This window comes from Puma concolor, chromosome A2 (genome assembly GCF_028749965.1).
Source record: "Puma concolor isolate L17-30 chromosome A2, mPumCon1.1.hap2, whole genome shotgun sequence".
Taxonomy (NCBI): domain Eukaryota; kingdom Metazoa; phylum Chordata; class Mammalia; order Carnivora; family Felidae; genus Puma; species Puma concolor.
Window position 1 is genome coordinate 143251516 of NC_141668.1, and position 15071 is coordinate 143266586.

The 15071-nt window shown below is 38.9% G+C and overlaps 1 protein-coding gene across 9 annotated transcripts in view; it reads left to right on the forward strand.

Moving 5' to 3' along the window:
* The window catches only part of FHIT (fragile histidine triad diadenosine triphosphatase), a 1412849-nt gene that overhangs the window by 368105 nt on the left and 1029673 nt on the right, over positions 1 to 15071 (forward strand). The gene's annotated exons all lie outside the window — the stretch shown is intronic.

Here is a 15071-nt window from a genome sequence, read left to right on the forward strand (position 1 = left end):
CGGCTCTCAACATATTTGAGAAAAGCAGATTCCCAGGTTGATTAGGGTTATTCTCCCTTGACATAATAATCTTTTAAATTTAATTAACATGCCTTCAGGTAGGAAGGTATTTTAGTTCTTATCAAGACTAGAAGGTGTTTTCAGAAGGGACATTTTCTCACAAGATAGTAATTTTGTGGGAATAATTTTCCACTTTTGGAAGCCTGATGCATTCAAATTGTCAAGTTCACCAAAGAGTATGGGGCTGGAACATACACAGATCCCAGTTTATACTCATACAGTTAACTTACTTTCGAACAGTAGCCACAGAGAGAAAACAAAACAACACACACACCATAAAAGAAATGGGAATTAAAAGAAAATTATCTTCGGTGGCAAAGGAATGCAAGCAAATGTCTTCACATTCTGATGTGCATGAGCTAAACAGGTTGACGATGTTTGGTTCCTTGCTCCCTGTCTGTTAATGTTCCAGTTCACTTCTTCATTTTCTTAATTTTTTTTTTTCAACGTTTATTTATTTTTGGGACAGAGAGAGACAGAGCATGAACGGGGGAGGGGCAGAGAGAGAGGGAGACACAGAATCGGAAACAGGCTCCAGGCTCCGAGCCATCAGCCCAGAGCCTGACGCGGGGCTCGAACTCACGGACCGCGAGATCGTGACCTGGCTGAAGTCGGACGCTTGACCGACTGCGCCACCCAGGCGCCCCCACTTCTTCATTTTCAATGGGAAACTTTCATATGCTCTTTTTCTGTTCTAAAAAGGTGACATTTCTTTCAAGTCCATCAGGCTTGCAGATTTCTTTCCTTTAAAAGGAGATTGAATGCTATGGAGCTCCTAATGCAACTGAAGACCCCTCACCACCAGCTCTGAATTAGATCAACTACCCAGTGTGTCTTCCCTTCCTTGTTTCCAAGGCATGGCCAATGTCTGCCTTTGAGAAGCAGCATGGATGTGGCACTCATTTCTTTTCTCTTCCTCTTTTTTGTTTAAGTTTGACAATTTTTTTTATTGTGGAAAAATATAAATAACATAAAATTTTCCATTGTAAGCGTTTTTAATATACAATTCGGTAGCAATAAATATGACTTTTAAAAACGATTTGGACTGAAAAGGAAATAACACTGTGCCCAAATAGGCACTCATGTTGCACATGGAGGTTTTTATTTCTTTTTATTTTTTATTAACAAAATTTTTAAGATTTTAATTTTTGAGAGAAGAGAGAGAGAGAGCAAGTAAGGGAGGGGCAGAGAAAGAGAGAGAGGGAGACACAGAATCCGAAGCAGGCTCCAGGCTCTGAGCTGTCAACACAGAGCCCAACATGGAGTCCTAACCCCAGGAACTGCGAGATCATAACCTGAGCCGAAGTCAGATGCTCAACTGACTGAGCCACATAGGCACCCCATGCATAGAGGTTTTTAAATTTTATTCTGCTTTTTATTTCTATACGCTTGCTGAAATTAATTTTCACTGAAAATGTGATACTAGTTATAATCAGTGATACCCATCTATATGAAACCCAAACAGACTTCCATCTAGATTCTAGAACATAATGTAGATGCTCATAGTGGGTGGGAGAGGGGTATGTTGCGGGGAAAGGGGTCAACATGATAAATGGTTGTGAGGGATAGGGATATTTCTCTCTGAAGGTCCTGTGGACATTTCTGGAGCTCAGAGCGTAATTTTGACATGGTGTACCCAAACCTGATATTTCTTTTTCAGCCGCTGGAAATTTTTATTTAGTAAATAGTGCAAAATACATTTGACAAAAACTGACAAAATCTGAAGAATTCAAAGCTACAGGAAAGCTGAAACACCTCGCTTAACATGCTGCCATCTAGCCATTGACTCCTGCCATGCTCCTTCCCTCACCCATTGCAGAGACCCTGAAATCATCCCGCAGGAAGGATGGAGTGTGTTTAAAATGGACTGCAAGAGGCAGGGACTCAGCCGAGTCTTCTGATTTTATTGGCTGTTAACACTTCCTTCCTACCAGTACAGAAACTAAGTTTTGATATATAGGAGAATAAAGATAATGAGTCATTGAAAAGCTACATTTAACAGTGTGTCCCACTAGCTGTCATTCTTTGAATATTATATTCACCAGTTTCATCTATTTTGCAGTTCTTTGGGGGTACCTGGGATGAAGTTTAAACTCCTTAGGGGAGGATGAAGGCCTCCTGCACCCCCTTACCTGTGTTTCCATCTTCTCCCCTTATGCCTAGAAATGTTCTGTACTTCAGTCTGGCATTACTTCATATCATGTCCCAAACATGCCATGTTCTCTTCTCTTAGGGCTTTTGCACATGCTTCCCCCTCTCCTTGGCAACTCCTTTAACTATTGAACCTTTAGAATTCAGCTCACAGATCTCTGAGAAGCTTCTGCCGATTCTCCCAAGCAGTACAGCTCACTCTGTGCGTCAGCACTGTGACCATTACATACTTGCGTTTTTGCACTTAAACACGTAATTATTATTACATGGCTATTCCTCCTGCCAGAATCAGAGTTCGTTATAGCCTCGTGATGGTTCAACTCAACAGGATCCAGTTTATTATGTATATATATTTTTAGCTTTTTCTACATGTCTTATTTTGTTTTAATGTTTATTTATTTTTGAGAGAGAGAGAGCGCAAGCAGGGGAAGGGCAGAGAGAGAGAGGGAGACAGAGGATCCAAAGCAGGCTCTGTGCTGACAGCAGCCAGCCCTATGTGGGGCTTGAACTCATGAACTGTGAGATCATGACTTGAGCAAAAGTCAGACGCTCAACTGACTGAGCCACCTAGGCACCCCTCTACCTGTCTTATTTTTGAATTTCTGCTAAGACTTAGGAACTTAAGGCTTTCAAGTACTGAATGAAAATGATAGTCAACCCAGAGTTAACTCAGAATGCTATAACCAGTGAAAACATCCTTTAGGAATGAAAGGGAAGTCAAGATTTTTTTTTTCAGATGAAGGAAAACCAAGAGAATTTGTGACCAACAGAGCTACTCTAAAAGAATGACTAACAGAAGGAAAATGATTTAAAAAAAAAATGGATCCTTGGAACACAGGAAGGAAGAAAAAACACAGTAAGCAAAAATATTGATAAATACAGTAGGCTTACCTTTTATTCTTGAAATTTCTAAATATATTTAAAGATTGAAGCAAAAATTATAGTAGTTTCTGATGTGGATGCAAATGATTGAAATATTTAATAAGAGAATTATAAATGGGGAGCGTAAAGGGACATAAAAGGAGGCCAGGTTTCTATATTTTATTTAGATTGATAAAATTCCACCAGTTATTTTATATTTATAAGTTATGAATATATAATACATAGAGCAAAAAAGTTCTACAAGGAGATGTATTCAAAAACACTTTAGGTATATCAAAATAGAATTCCCAAAAAAACAAAAAAAACAAACAAAAAAAACAATTCGAATAACCTACCAGAAGGCAGGAAAGCAAAAACAGAAACACAAAAACCAGAGAGGAAACAGCAAACAAACAAAAATAAAATGCTAGGCTAGGACATAAAATATCAATAATTATATTAAAGTTAAATGGTCTGAATACTCCACTTGTAGCAGACTGGCAGAGTTGTTTAAAAAAACACGACCCAACTATATACTGTCTATAAGAAACTCCCTTCAAATATAACCATAGAGGCAGATTAGAAGTAAAAGGAAGGAAGAGATATACCTGTAATACATGTATTAATTAAAAGAAAGCGGGGGGCGCCTGGGTGGCGCAGTCGGTTAGGCTTCCGACTTCAGCCAGGTCACGATCTCGCGGTCCGTGAGTTCGAGCCCCGCGTCGGGCTCTGGGCTGATGGCTCAGAGCCTGGAGCCTGTTTCCGATTCTGTGTCTCCCTCTCTCTCTGCCCCTCCCCCGTTCATGCTCTGTCTCTCTCTGTCCCAAAAATAAATAAACATTGAAAAGAAAGTGGGAGCAGCTGTTTCTTCAAAGAAATTAATAAAATTGGCAAACAACTAGGAAGACTGACATAGAAAAAAGGACAGAAGACATATAATACCAGTCTCAGAAATGAAACACAATAGACCCTGCACCTATCAAAAGGATAGTAAAGGAATGCTATGAACAATTCTACACACATAAATTTGATAACTTAGAAAAAAATAAATCCCTTTCTCAATCTCACAATTTACCTAGTATGAAATAGTTTGAATAGTCTTTTAACTATTAAGGAAATTGAAATAATTTTAACTGCCCCCCCCCCAAATATATCTCAGGTCCAGATTATTTTGCTGGAGAATTCTACCAAACATTTAAAGACGAATTAGCATCAATTCTACAAAGACTCTTCTAGGAAATAGAAGAGGGTATAGTTCATTTTATGAAGCTACTATTATCTAGATACCAAAGTCAGGCAGAAACAATATAAAAAAGAAAACTATAGATTAATAACCCTTACATTTATAAACCCCCAAATTCTTAATAACATATTAGCAAATAGAGTTCATTAAAAAAGTATACATGATAACCATGAGCTCTATATCAGGGATACAAGGCTGGTTTGACATTAAAAAGCTAATCAATTTAATTAACCACACAAAAGAGGGAAAGAAATCACATGATTTTATCTTGATGCAGAAAAAGGATTTGACAAAATTCAATACTGACATATAATAAAAACTCTCAGAAAAATAGGAATAGAGGGAAACTTCCTCAACTTGATAAAGAACATCTTTTTAAATTGCCCACAGCTAACATTATACTTAATGATGAAAGACTGAATGCTTTTCCCCAAGTCAGGAGGTAAGGCAAGGATGTCTATTTTTGCCAGTCCTTTTCAACAAAGTGCAGGGATTTCTAGTCAATGCAGGAAGGCAATAAAGGAAATAAAAGGCACACAGACAGAAAAGAAGAAAGAAAACTTGCTACTGCTGATGACATGATTTTCTACTTGGAAAATCCTAAATGATCGAAAAAAAATAATAAAACCTCTTAAAACTAATATGTGAGTTCAACAGGTTGTAGAATATAAGATACATTTTAAGTATCAGTTGTATTTATGTATACTAGCAATGAACATGTAGACACTATAATTAAGAATACAACTGAGGGGGCTGCCTGGCTGGCTCAGTCACAGGAGCATGCGACTCTTGACTTGAAGTCATGAGTTCAAGCCCCACATTAGGTGCAGGCATTACTTAAGATAAAAAAAAAATTTTTTTTAAAGAATATAATTTATAGTAACTAACAATTATTAAATTCTTAGGTATAAATATAATAAAACATTTACAGAACTTACATACTGAAAATGACCTAATACTAAAGAAAGAAATCAAAGAAAATTGAAATACGTGGAGAAACATATAGTGTTCATGATTTGGAAGTCCCAGCATAGTAAGGATACCAGTTCTCCCCATATTGATAGACAGGTTTGATGCAGTTCCTACCAAAATCACATCATGATTTTTTTTAAATGTAGACAAGATTATTCTAAAATTTATGTGGAGACAAAGGAACAATATTGGAGAAGAAGAATAGCATGGGAGGAATAGTCTACCCAATTTCAAAGCTTATAGGACAGCTGCTATGTGGCTATTCATGGAGTGCTATGCACATACATCAATAGATCAGGGTAGGGAACCCAAAAAATATATCTAAATGAATGTGCCCAACTGATTTTTGACAAATGTGCAATTTCCCTCAATGGAGAAGAGAGAACCTTTTCAATAAACGACCCTAGAGCAGTTGGCAAAAAATGGGCCTAAAACGAAATCTCATACCTTATATAAAAATTAACTCAAAATGTATCATGGACTAAATATAGAAAAAAAAAATCCCATAAAACTGTAACACAGAAGAAAATGTAAGAGAAAATCTTTGGGATCTAGGGCTAGGCAAAGAGCTGTTTGACTTGACACAAAACACAATACATGAAAGGGAAACAAATGACATATTGGACTTCATTAGAATTAATACTTTTTCTCTGTTAAAGACACTGTTAAGACAATGAAAAGACAAGTTACAGACTGGGAAAAAATATTTGCAAACCACATTTCTGACAAAGCACTAGTGTCCAGAATACTCAGAGACCTTTCAAACTTAACAGTATAAAAACAAACTATCCAATGAAAAAATGAGCAAAAGCCCTAGGCATTTCACTGAAGAGGTTATACAGACAGCAACTAAGCACATTAAAAGATGTTCAACATTATTAGCCATCTGGGAAATGCCCATTAGAACCATAATGATATATCGCCATATACTTATTCAGCATCCTCACCAGCACTTGGTGCTACCATTATTTTTTTTTTATTTTAGCTATTCTGATAAGTGTATAGTTATTGTTTTTTTATTTTAGCCATTCTGATAAGTATATAGTGCTAATGATAACACCGAGTGCTGGTGAGGATGCAGAGAAACTGGATTACTCATGTATTGCTGGTGGGAAATAGAACGGAAAATGGTCTGGCAGTTTCTTACAAAACCAAACATACACTTCCCATACTCTTGGGCACTTATCCCAAGGAGATGAAAATTTATGTTCACACAAAAACCTGTACACAAATGTTCATGACAGCTGTATTTGTAATAGCCCAAAACTGGAAACATCCCAGACATCCTTTATTGGGTAGAGCTGAGCACAGGGGTTTGATGGTGAAAACAGGGGTATGCCACGAAAGTCCCCATAATGGGGCTCTCACTCTTTCCAACTTAGATCCTGGATTCATAGGCAGCCAGGTTTATAAAACTGAGGCAGGAGATTGGAAGACATTTTTCTGGGGAATTTGACCTGCCCAAGGAAGCAGACCTAGAAATACCGATGATTGGGGCGCCTGGGTGGCGCAGTCGGTTGAGCGTCCGACTTCAGCCAGGTCACGATCTCGCGGTCTGTGAGTTCGAGCCCCGCGTCAGGCTCTGGGCTGATGGCTCAGAGCCTGGAGCCTGTTTCCGATTCTGTATCTCCCTCTCTCTCTGCCCCTCCCCCGTTCATGCTCTGTCTCTCTCTGTCCCCAAAATAAATAAATGTTGAAAAAAAAATTAACAAAAAAAAAAAAAAAAAAAAAAAGAAATACCGATGACCAGGGCATGCTTCAAGTCAATCACGCTAGGCCTGTGTCGTTCAATATGGTCGCCACTAGCAACATGTGACTCCTGGGCAATGAAATGTGGTTAGTCTGATTTGAGATGGGCTGTAAATGTAAACCACACTCAGAATTTTGAATACTTCATATAAAAAAATGTAAAGTATCTTGTTAATTTTTATTACATGTTGAAATAATATTTTTACATATGGGGCTAAATAAAATCTATTATTAAAATAATTTAAAAATGAATAAGGGACTGAATTTTTCTCAGATCGAAAGCAGGAAAAACTTGTATGGAACCGCAGTGTTTTTATTAGGAAACCTAAAGCAACATGGTATTAAAATGAAGGAAGCAATCAGCTAGGAGACTAAGAAAAAAGAAAGTCCTAGTCATACATATATGATCTATGCAATTTATTTCTCTCTAGCTGGTTCCTGCTGAAGTTGCTGAAGCCAGAAGTAGGCAGGCCTTCTGGACACACATATGGATTGTTTTGTCCTCCTGAGTTTATCTGAAAGTCTGGATGAGACTGATAGACTTTAGGAAATAACCAAGGTCCTTCATGTTACAGATCCATGGAGTGTGTCCAATGTACGTGATTCGTTGAGTGAGTCAGTCTATTTGGATTGGAATCCTAGATATGCAATTTAATAAGTCTGTGATTTAAGCCAAGAGACTTTCTTTGCCTCTGTTTCCTCATCTGTGGAATGGGACTAAAAATAAATAATAGTATTTTTAAAGTCATTGTAAAGATTGCATGATTTAATGTGTGAAAAATGCTTCGTGCCTGACACATAGCAGGCATTGTGTAAAGGCTATCTTTATTATTGCTGTGGACTAGTGGCTCTCGTATCATCTCTAATCCTTAAGCTGGTCTGTAAGGGAGTAGTGTTATCTGAGAATCAAGGCCATGAAGTCACTTCAAAGCCTGAGCTTTTTCTATTCTCCATCCTAACTTGACTCAGAATAATAGCACCTCAGAAGCCTTTTAGATAATTCTAAGAGGTTATTGAATCTGTCTGCTCAGTGGATGGTTGAGGGCTGGACTCTGGGGTTGGGGAATCTTGTGTTTGAGTCCTGACTCCACCACTCAGAGCAGTCAGGTGGCGCTGGACAAGTCACTCAACCCCCTTCTCCAGCCAGGCCTCGGGTGAGTTTCTCCCTCATGGGTTGTTACCAGGATTACATTGGATAATGCGTGGAAAGCCCTTGGCATACTAAGTGCAGTGTAATTGTTAATTTTTTATGATGTGGTTTTTATTACAAATAGGATCTAACTCTCAGAGCTAGTTAAGTGGTAGAACTACAACTGAAAGTCTGGAAGGCCTTTTTCTTCAGTGCTCTCTCTTCTCTACTTTGCTATCTAATTGGTTAGTTTTCATTCATCCTTTTAGAGTCTACATTTATAAAGTCAGAGTTGTTAGTGAGGATTTTATAAGAACACTTTCCAAGAGTTTTTTTGAACTGCCAGATCCAGAGATTTACGATGTAGCTTGGTGCTGAAGTAATTGGCTCTCTTAGTCTTGCATTCTAAGAAGTTCTTCCAGTGTAAGGTTGAGAACCACCAGAGGAACTCTCACATTTTGGTAATTGCTTTAAGGAATAACTTACCTCTTAAAAACATATGTTACTCAGCTGCAACTCCTTCCTTCCCTCACCGCGCCGTTTTGAAAAATCTCATTATAGATCTTCACAATCTCGTTTTCTGAGTTTCCCCTTTGAACTATTTCCTCAAGCACCATCCCTTAATATTCTCTTCTTTTCAGTTTATCAACTAGTTGGGGCAGGGATGTACTGGTGAGCACTGAAGTGTTTCTTTGGAATACAGAAATGATTTAATCTTAGGAGGATGCAGAAATGATTTAATTTTCCACCTGTCAACGAATAGAAGCATTATGAAACTGGTATTTGCCAGGTACTTGAAGCAAACTGTATATGATTTACTGCTGTTACATCATGTCAACAGCCAGTTCGTGGTTGGAGATGAATTCAGAAAGCCTCATTAATATGTTGAGCTAATGACAAGGATGGAATGTTGTAATATCTCCTTAAATGTAATTTTGCGTGTGTGTGTGTGTGTGTGTGTGTGTGTGTGTGTGAGAGAGAGAGAGAGAGAGAGAGAGAGAGAGAGAGAGAGAATCGGATCGATTTGGCCATGAACAAGTCAGAAGTCTACAGTACTCTAATCGCTAATAGGTGTCTTCTAAACTTCTTTTAAATTTGTACCCTTCTTCCTGGCGGTTAACCACGTAGATTATTACTACAGTTTCATTTCCCCAATTTGGAGTTTTGATATAAAAAGACCACCAGATCTTTTCCAAAATAACCGAGAAAACATCAGGAAATAGAATTGCAAATATATTATAATTTTGTCATAAAGAAACTCAACATTTTCCCCCATTATTTAGACATAAGTGAGAACCGTGACATTTCTCTTGTTTTGGCTTGCATGCAAGTAAGAAAGAGAAACATTCTGTTGCGAGGACCTCATTCTCTTAAATATATCACTAAGGATATCTTCGAGTTCTCTTACCAGTTTCTTCTTGTGGTCTCAACAGTTGTTCTTAGCGATAATCATGCTAAACGTTTTAGCTACTTTTTGAGCTCTCCCTCTCAAACTGGAGATAAGGGAGAAATAAGTGAATATCACTCCTCCCACCCTCCAAACTGAATCCAAGTTGATCTAGGAAAGGTTTGTATTCTTCATTTATCCATTCAGCAATGAGATGGTATTTTATGCAGGATCTATTTTAGGTACCATGAAAATTTCAAAAGGTGCTTTGGACAGTTCCCAGACCTCAAGAAACTTGCCCTTATGTTCCTCTTTTACTTTCTTTTCCTTTTGCCCTTTGACCAACTCCCCCTAAAATTTGAAACTGTCTACTAAACTGAAGGTAGTGTGCAAGCAATTGAACAGTTAACTGTAAAGCATAAATGTCACCATCTTCACTACTAAGTGAAGTTGGTAGGTCCTTGGAACGAACTAAATTCGGTTGTAAGTTTCCTGGCCCCTAAGGCGGAAAAAAGGGAACTATTTGCCATATGTAACATACCTTGTCTGACCAGACAAAGCATTACAGTTTTTTCCACATGGAATCTCTTTGGGATTAAAGCTAAAGGTAGAATTCTTGGTTGCAAATGCTGATTTGAGTGCATTTGTTAAACAAAGGAATAAGTACTGGGAGGTGAGGTAGAGAACATGGACCATATCTGCTTTGCTTACTCTTGTGTCCCAGGGCTCAGCACAGGGCCTGGCTCATGAGGGGTATTTGATACATAGTTGTTTATTAAATTGAACTATTCAATGCAGAGTTCTGCATTAACTTTTTTATTTTTATTTTTTTATGAGAGAGAGAGAGAGAGAGAGAGAGAGAGAGAGAGAGAATCTTAAGCAGGCTCTACACTCAGCCTAACTCAGGGGCGGGGCAGAGCCCAACTCTGGGCTCAAGCACATGACCTGACCTGAAATCAAGAGTCAGACACTCAAGCAAATGAACCACCCAGGCGCCCCTGCACCAACTTTTTTTTTTTTTAACGTTTATTTATTTTTGAGACAGAGAGAGACAGAGCATGAATGGGGGAGGGTCAGAGAGAGGGAGACACAGAATCTGAAACAGGCTCCAGGCTCTGAGCTGTCAGCACAGAGCCCGATGTGGGGCTCGAACTCATGGACCACGAGATCATGACCTGAGCCGAAGTTGGCTGCTTAACCGACTGAGCCACCCAGGCGCCCCAGCAACTTTTAACAATGAAGATGCACTATGTACTCTGTCTTTGAATGTTGTGTTCTCTCTCCCTAGAATGCCGTCCTTCCAGACCTTACTTACCTCCTTCTCATTCTGCAAGTCTCACAGTTAAGTCAAACCCTTTTGCTTTAGCAACTCTTAGAATGATCTACTCCTTTCCTTTAGAGCTGTTGGCTCAACTGGAAAAGATAGGCTTCCTGGTGGTCTTTGGCTTGTGTGCAGCTCCCCTCACAGCCTCCAGGAGTCATAGGTACGGCTTGATTTTGATCACGTTGGTACCCCAGACCCTAGCATAGTGCTTAACACTTATTAGATACTCAGTAAATTCTTTAAATGAATATAAGTTAAAAATTCCTTGTGCTTCTAATGAACTTTGAATGAAAATGAGGATAATGTATGAAAATGTAGATCAGTTTAATGTAAGAATAATGATGACAATGATGATGAGTAAAATACAAGTAATGATAACTACTCTACTGAATTCTAACCATGCCCAGGTCCTTTACGTAAATTGTCCCCCTCATAACTCTATGAGGAAGGCAAAATTATTATCCCCATTCTTACCATTGTGGAGAATGAGCATGAAGGCTGAGAACTTGGATAGAGTCATGCACTTATTTGATTGGTAAAGCTCTTACCCACTATGCAAAATTGTCTCCCTGTACTATTTTGCTAAAGCTCCCTCAGGTTAATGACCTGGAGGCACAAAGCGATGGTGTCCTCATGTGTCTTGAATAGTGTGTGGTAAGTTACTTTGTGACAACCCAAAGTAGCAATCTGCACCCCTGCCCCATTTCATTGTGAGGTTTCAGCTGTGTTTCTAGAAGGGAACAGACACTGTAGAACCAGAGGCTGTATGATTCTTTCTTTTGTTCTCACAGGATTGGTGTAGGATGTTTGTTTTACCCACCCTCTGTGGTGTGCAGCCCCCTTGCTGAATGCCCTTTGCTGCGGTTCCATTTGGAAGGGGTTATCACATATTTCATTTGTTGGTTTGAAAACCCAATGTTTAATGCAGTGCAGCGTGGCCACGTTATTATAAGTCGTTAGACAAATTAAATGATTCAGTGTAGTAGCTCTGAAAAGTCTAATTTTCATGTGCGGAATCATGTTTATCATCACCCAAATTCAAAGGCAGAAAAATAGCACATTTACATTGGTAACTTATTCATAACTTTCCCTTTCTACCTTGTTTGTTTGTTTTAAATTCCAACCCCGCCTGTAGGATGACACACAAAAAAGGATACTATTTAAATATTAGGACCTCGATGGGGTGAAGCTATTGAGGTAAGTGCGGCACTGTATTAGTGCTGTCTACCTCCTCGGTCCGTTCGGTACAGATGTGGGGATTGCCAGCTTTTCCTTTAAGTGTTTGGCTAACTGCTTCTTCAAGGCCTTAAGGTCTCTCAAGTAAGTGTACATAGAAGGCATTTTAAAATACACAGTATTGACCCAGGAGGAAGTACCATTTCCTTTGGGGCTTTCACGATTACTGAACTGTTTTGCAAGCTTTCTCTCTCCACGGATTCTCCCACTAGGAAGAGAAGCAACATTCTAGCTTCTTTAAAGAATGACCTCCTTGTCTTAAGGAGGATCTTTTGGTTATTAGCAGCAAAAACTGTCTTAAAGCTAACTCTAACTCTTTTTTTCAAGCTCGAATTCCATTCTGGAGGGGGAAGAATCTGAACATAGAACATAGAAGGTTAATGGCAGACTTGCTTCACAGAGAAATATGACAAGCAAAACTGCTAAGTCTGCTGAGAACTAATCAAGTATATTGTTCCCTTGATTCTAGAAAATTACAACGAGCCTTTGAGAAAGGGTGAAAAGATGTCCATGGCGTGCTCTCAGTTTACTTTGTCTGTAAATGCATGTTTCCTTCTTCCCTGTGGTTCCAGAGGTGATGGTCTGTGCTGAAGATAATGGCTACTGACGGTCTGTTGCTGTTCCCCTGGCAGAGCTCTGTGTCTTTGCAAATGACAGATGGTTCCCTCTGCTGGCTGAACTTAAAGTCAGCCCTCCAAGCTGAGCCAACCTGGGAGGAATCACCATCAGTCTCACTGATTATTAAAACATAGTTTTGAGTTTTATCCGTAAACAATCAGCCATCTGTGACCGGTTTAAGTGCACTTTAGAACTGGTGACAGGGTTCCTTCCTTTATTCCTTTCTCCCTCCTTCCTCCCCTCTTCTGTCTCTTTCTTTGTGTCTCCTTCTCTCTCTCCCCCTCCCTCCTCTCCCTTTGTTTATTTTGAGAAAAATTTAAAAATACAGCCAACCACAAAATGTAGTGTAATAAACATCTATAATCCCGCTATCAGAAAAGGAGCATCCATTTCTGTTTAGTCATTATTGATACTGTTTGTTTGTTTGTTTAAGGAAATCATTGAAGAAATTAAATTCCCTCTTAACTAGCATATTCTGTTTTTCCTCCCACTTTCTCTGGTGCAAAATTCCCTACCACAGATTTGGGATGTGTTTAACCAGTTTGTTGTTTTTATACACATATACATGTATCCATCACCAAAACATACTATTGTGTTTGCATGTTTAAAATTTTCCCTCTCGTTGGTTTTTGTTCACATGACATCATTTATAAAACTTATCTGCATTGATGCTTATAACCAATTGATTTCTTTTAACAGCTGCATAATACTCCATCTTATAATTTTTATTTACCTATTTCCTTTTCAGGGCAGATTTTCGGTCATTTCCAAGTTTCGCTATACTTAAAAAAAAAAAAAAAAAGGAAAACCACTGCAGTAATCTTTTTAGTATATATCTCCTTGTGCATATGTTTCTTGAGCCCAGTATACCTGGCAAGAAGATTCACTATGCCATCGGATATGTGTAGTATCGCTTTTGATAAATGTGACAAAATTGCTCACTAGAATGATATACCAACTCATGGTTCTGCCAGAAGTAAGCTAGAACAGTGAAGTATTTTTTCCTGTATTTTGAACAACACTGAATTTTGTCAATCTTTTTCATGTTTGCTGCTTTGATAGAATACAAATAGAATCCTACCTATTATTTTATTTTGTATTTTCTTCTAGTGAGCCTAAGCTGCTTTTTTAAATATTCATTGTCCATTGAGATTTCTTCTTTCAACTACTAGTTTTTTTTCTATTTGCTTGTTCATTTTTTCTTGATTTTAGGAGTTCCTTATATATTCTGATGATTTATTCTGTCTGTTATATATATTGCCAATATCTTCAGCTGGTCTGGCACTTGAGAAGACCATCTCTCCAGGTGATTGGTACAGTTAAATTGTTATGGTTTCTAATTTAATTCTAAGAATTATCAAAAAGTCAGGCATCTTTCTCTACTTCTAGTCCATTGCAGATCCTTTTGGATCTACTTTCAAAATATGCAATAGAGAATGATCACTTCTCCCTATCTCCTGTTCTCCCTGACCAGCATCTTTATCCACCAGGATTGCTGTGGGACCCCACCCACAGCAGTGTCTCTTTAGTTTATTCTCAAAGAGCCTGAGAGATCTTACTAAACTGAAGTGACATCTTATTCCATCTGTGCTCAGAATTGCCCACTGGCTTTCCACCTTGGTGTGAGTAAATGTCCAAGTCCTTGTAATGGCCCAGAAAGTCTGGTACCATCCAGCTCCCTGCCAAGGCTCTGACCTCATCTCCTACCACTCTCCCCTCACTGCTCCAGCCATATTGGCTTTCGTGCTGTTCTTCTAGAATAGTAAACATTCTCCTCCCTTGGACCTCTGCGTTTTCTGCTCCCAGTGCCTAGAACTTTCCTTACCCAGAAGCATCTTCCCTCTGACCTCACTCAGGTCTTTGCCGGAATGTTACCATCTCTGTGAGCTCTTTCCTGATTTCTTTGCCTAAAAATGCAAAAATGTCCCCGTACTCACTGTATTAATTTCCTGGGGTTGCCATGACAAAATACCACAAACTGAGCCACTTAAGATAACAGAAATCTATTGTCTCACCATTTTGGAGGCTACAAGTCTGAAACTGAAGTATCATGAGGGCCATCCTTCCTCTGAAACCAGCAAGGGAATCCTTCTTTGCTTCTTCTTGGCTTCTGGAACATGGCTAGCTATGCTTAGCATTGCCTGGCTTGTAGCTGCATCACTCCCCACCCTGCTCTTGTCATCACACGGTGTCCTCCCTGTGTGGTATCTATCTTCACATGGTCATCCTCTTCTGGGGACACTAGTCTTACTGGAGGAGGGTGTGTCCCTCTCCAGTATGACCTCATCTTAACTAATTATATCTGCTATGACCCTATTTCCAAATCAGATCACACTCTTAG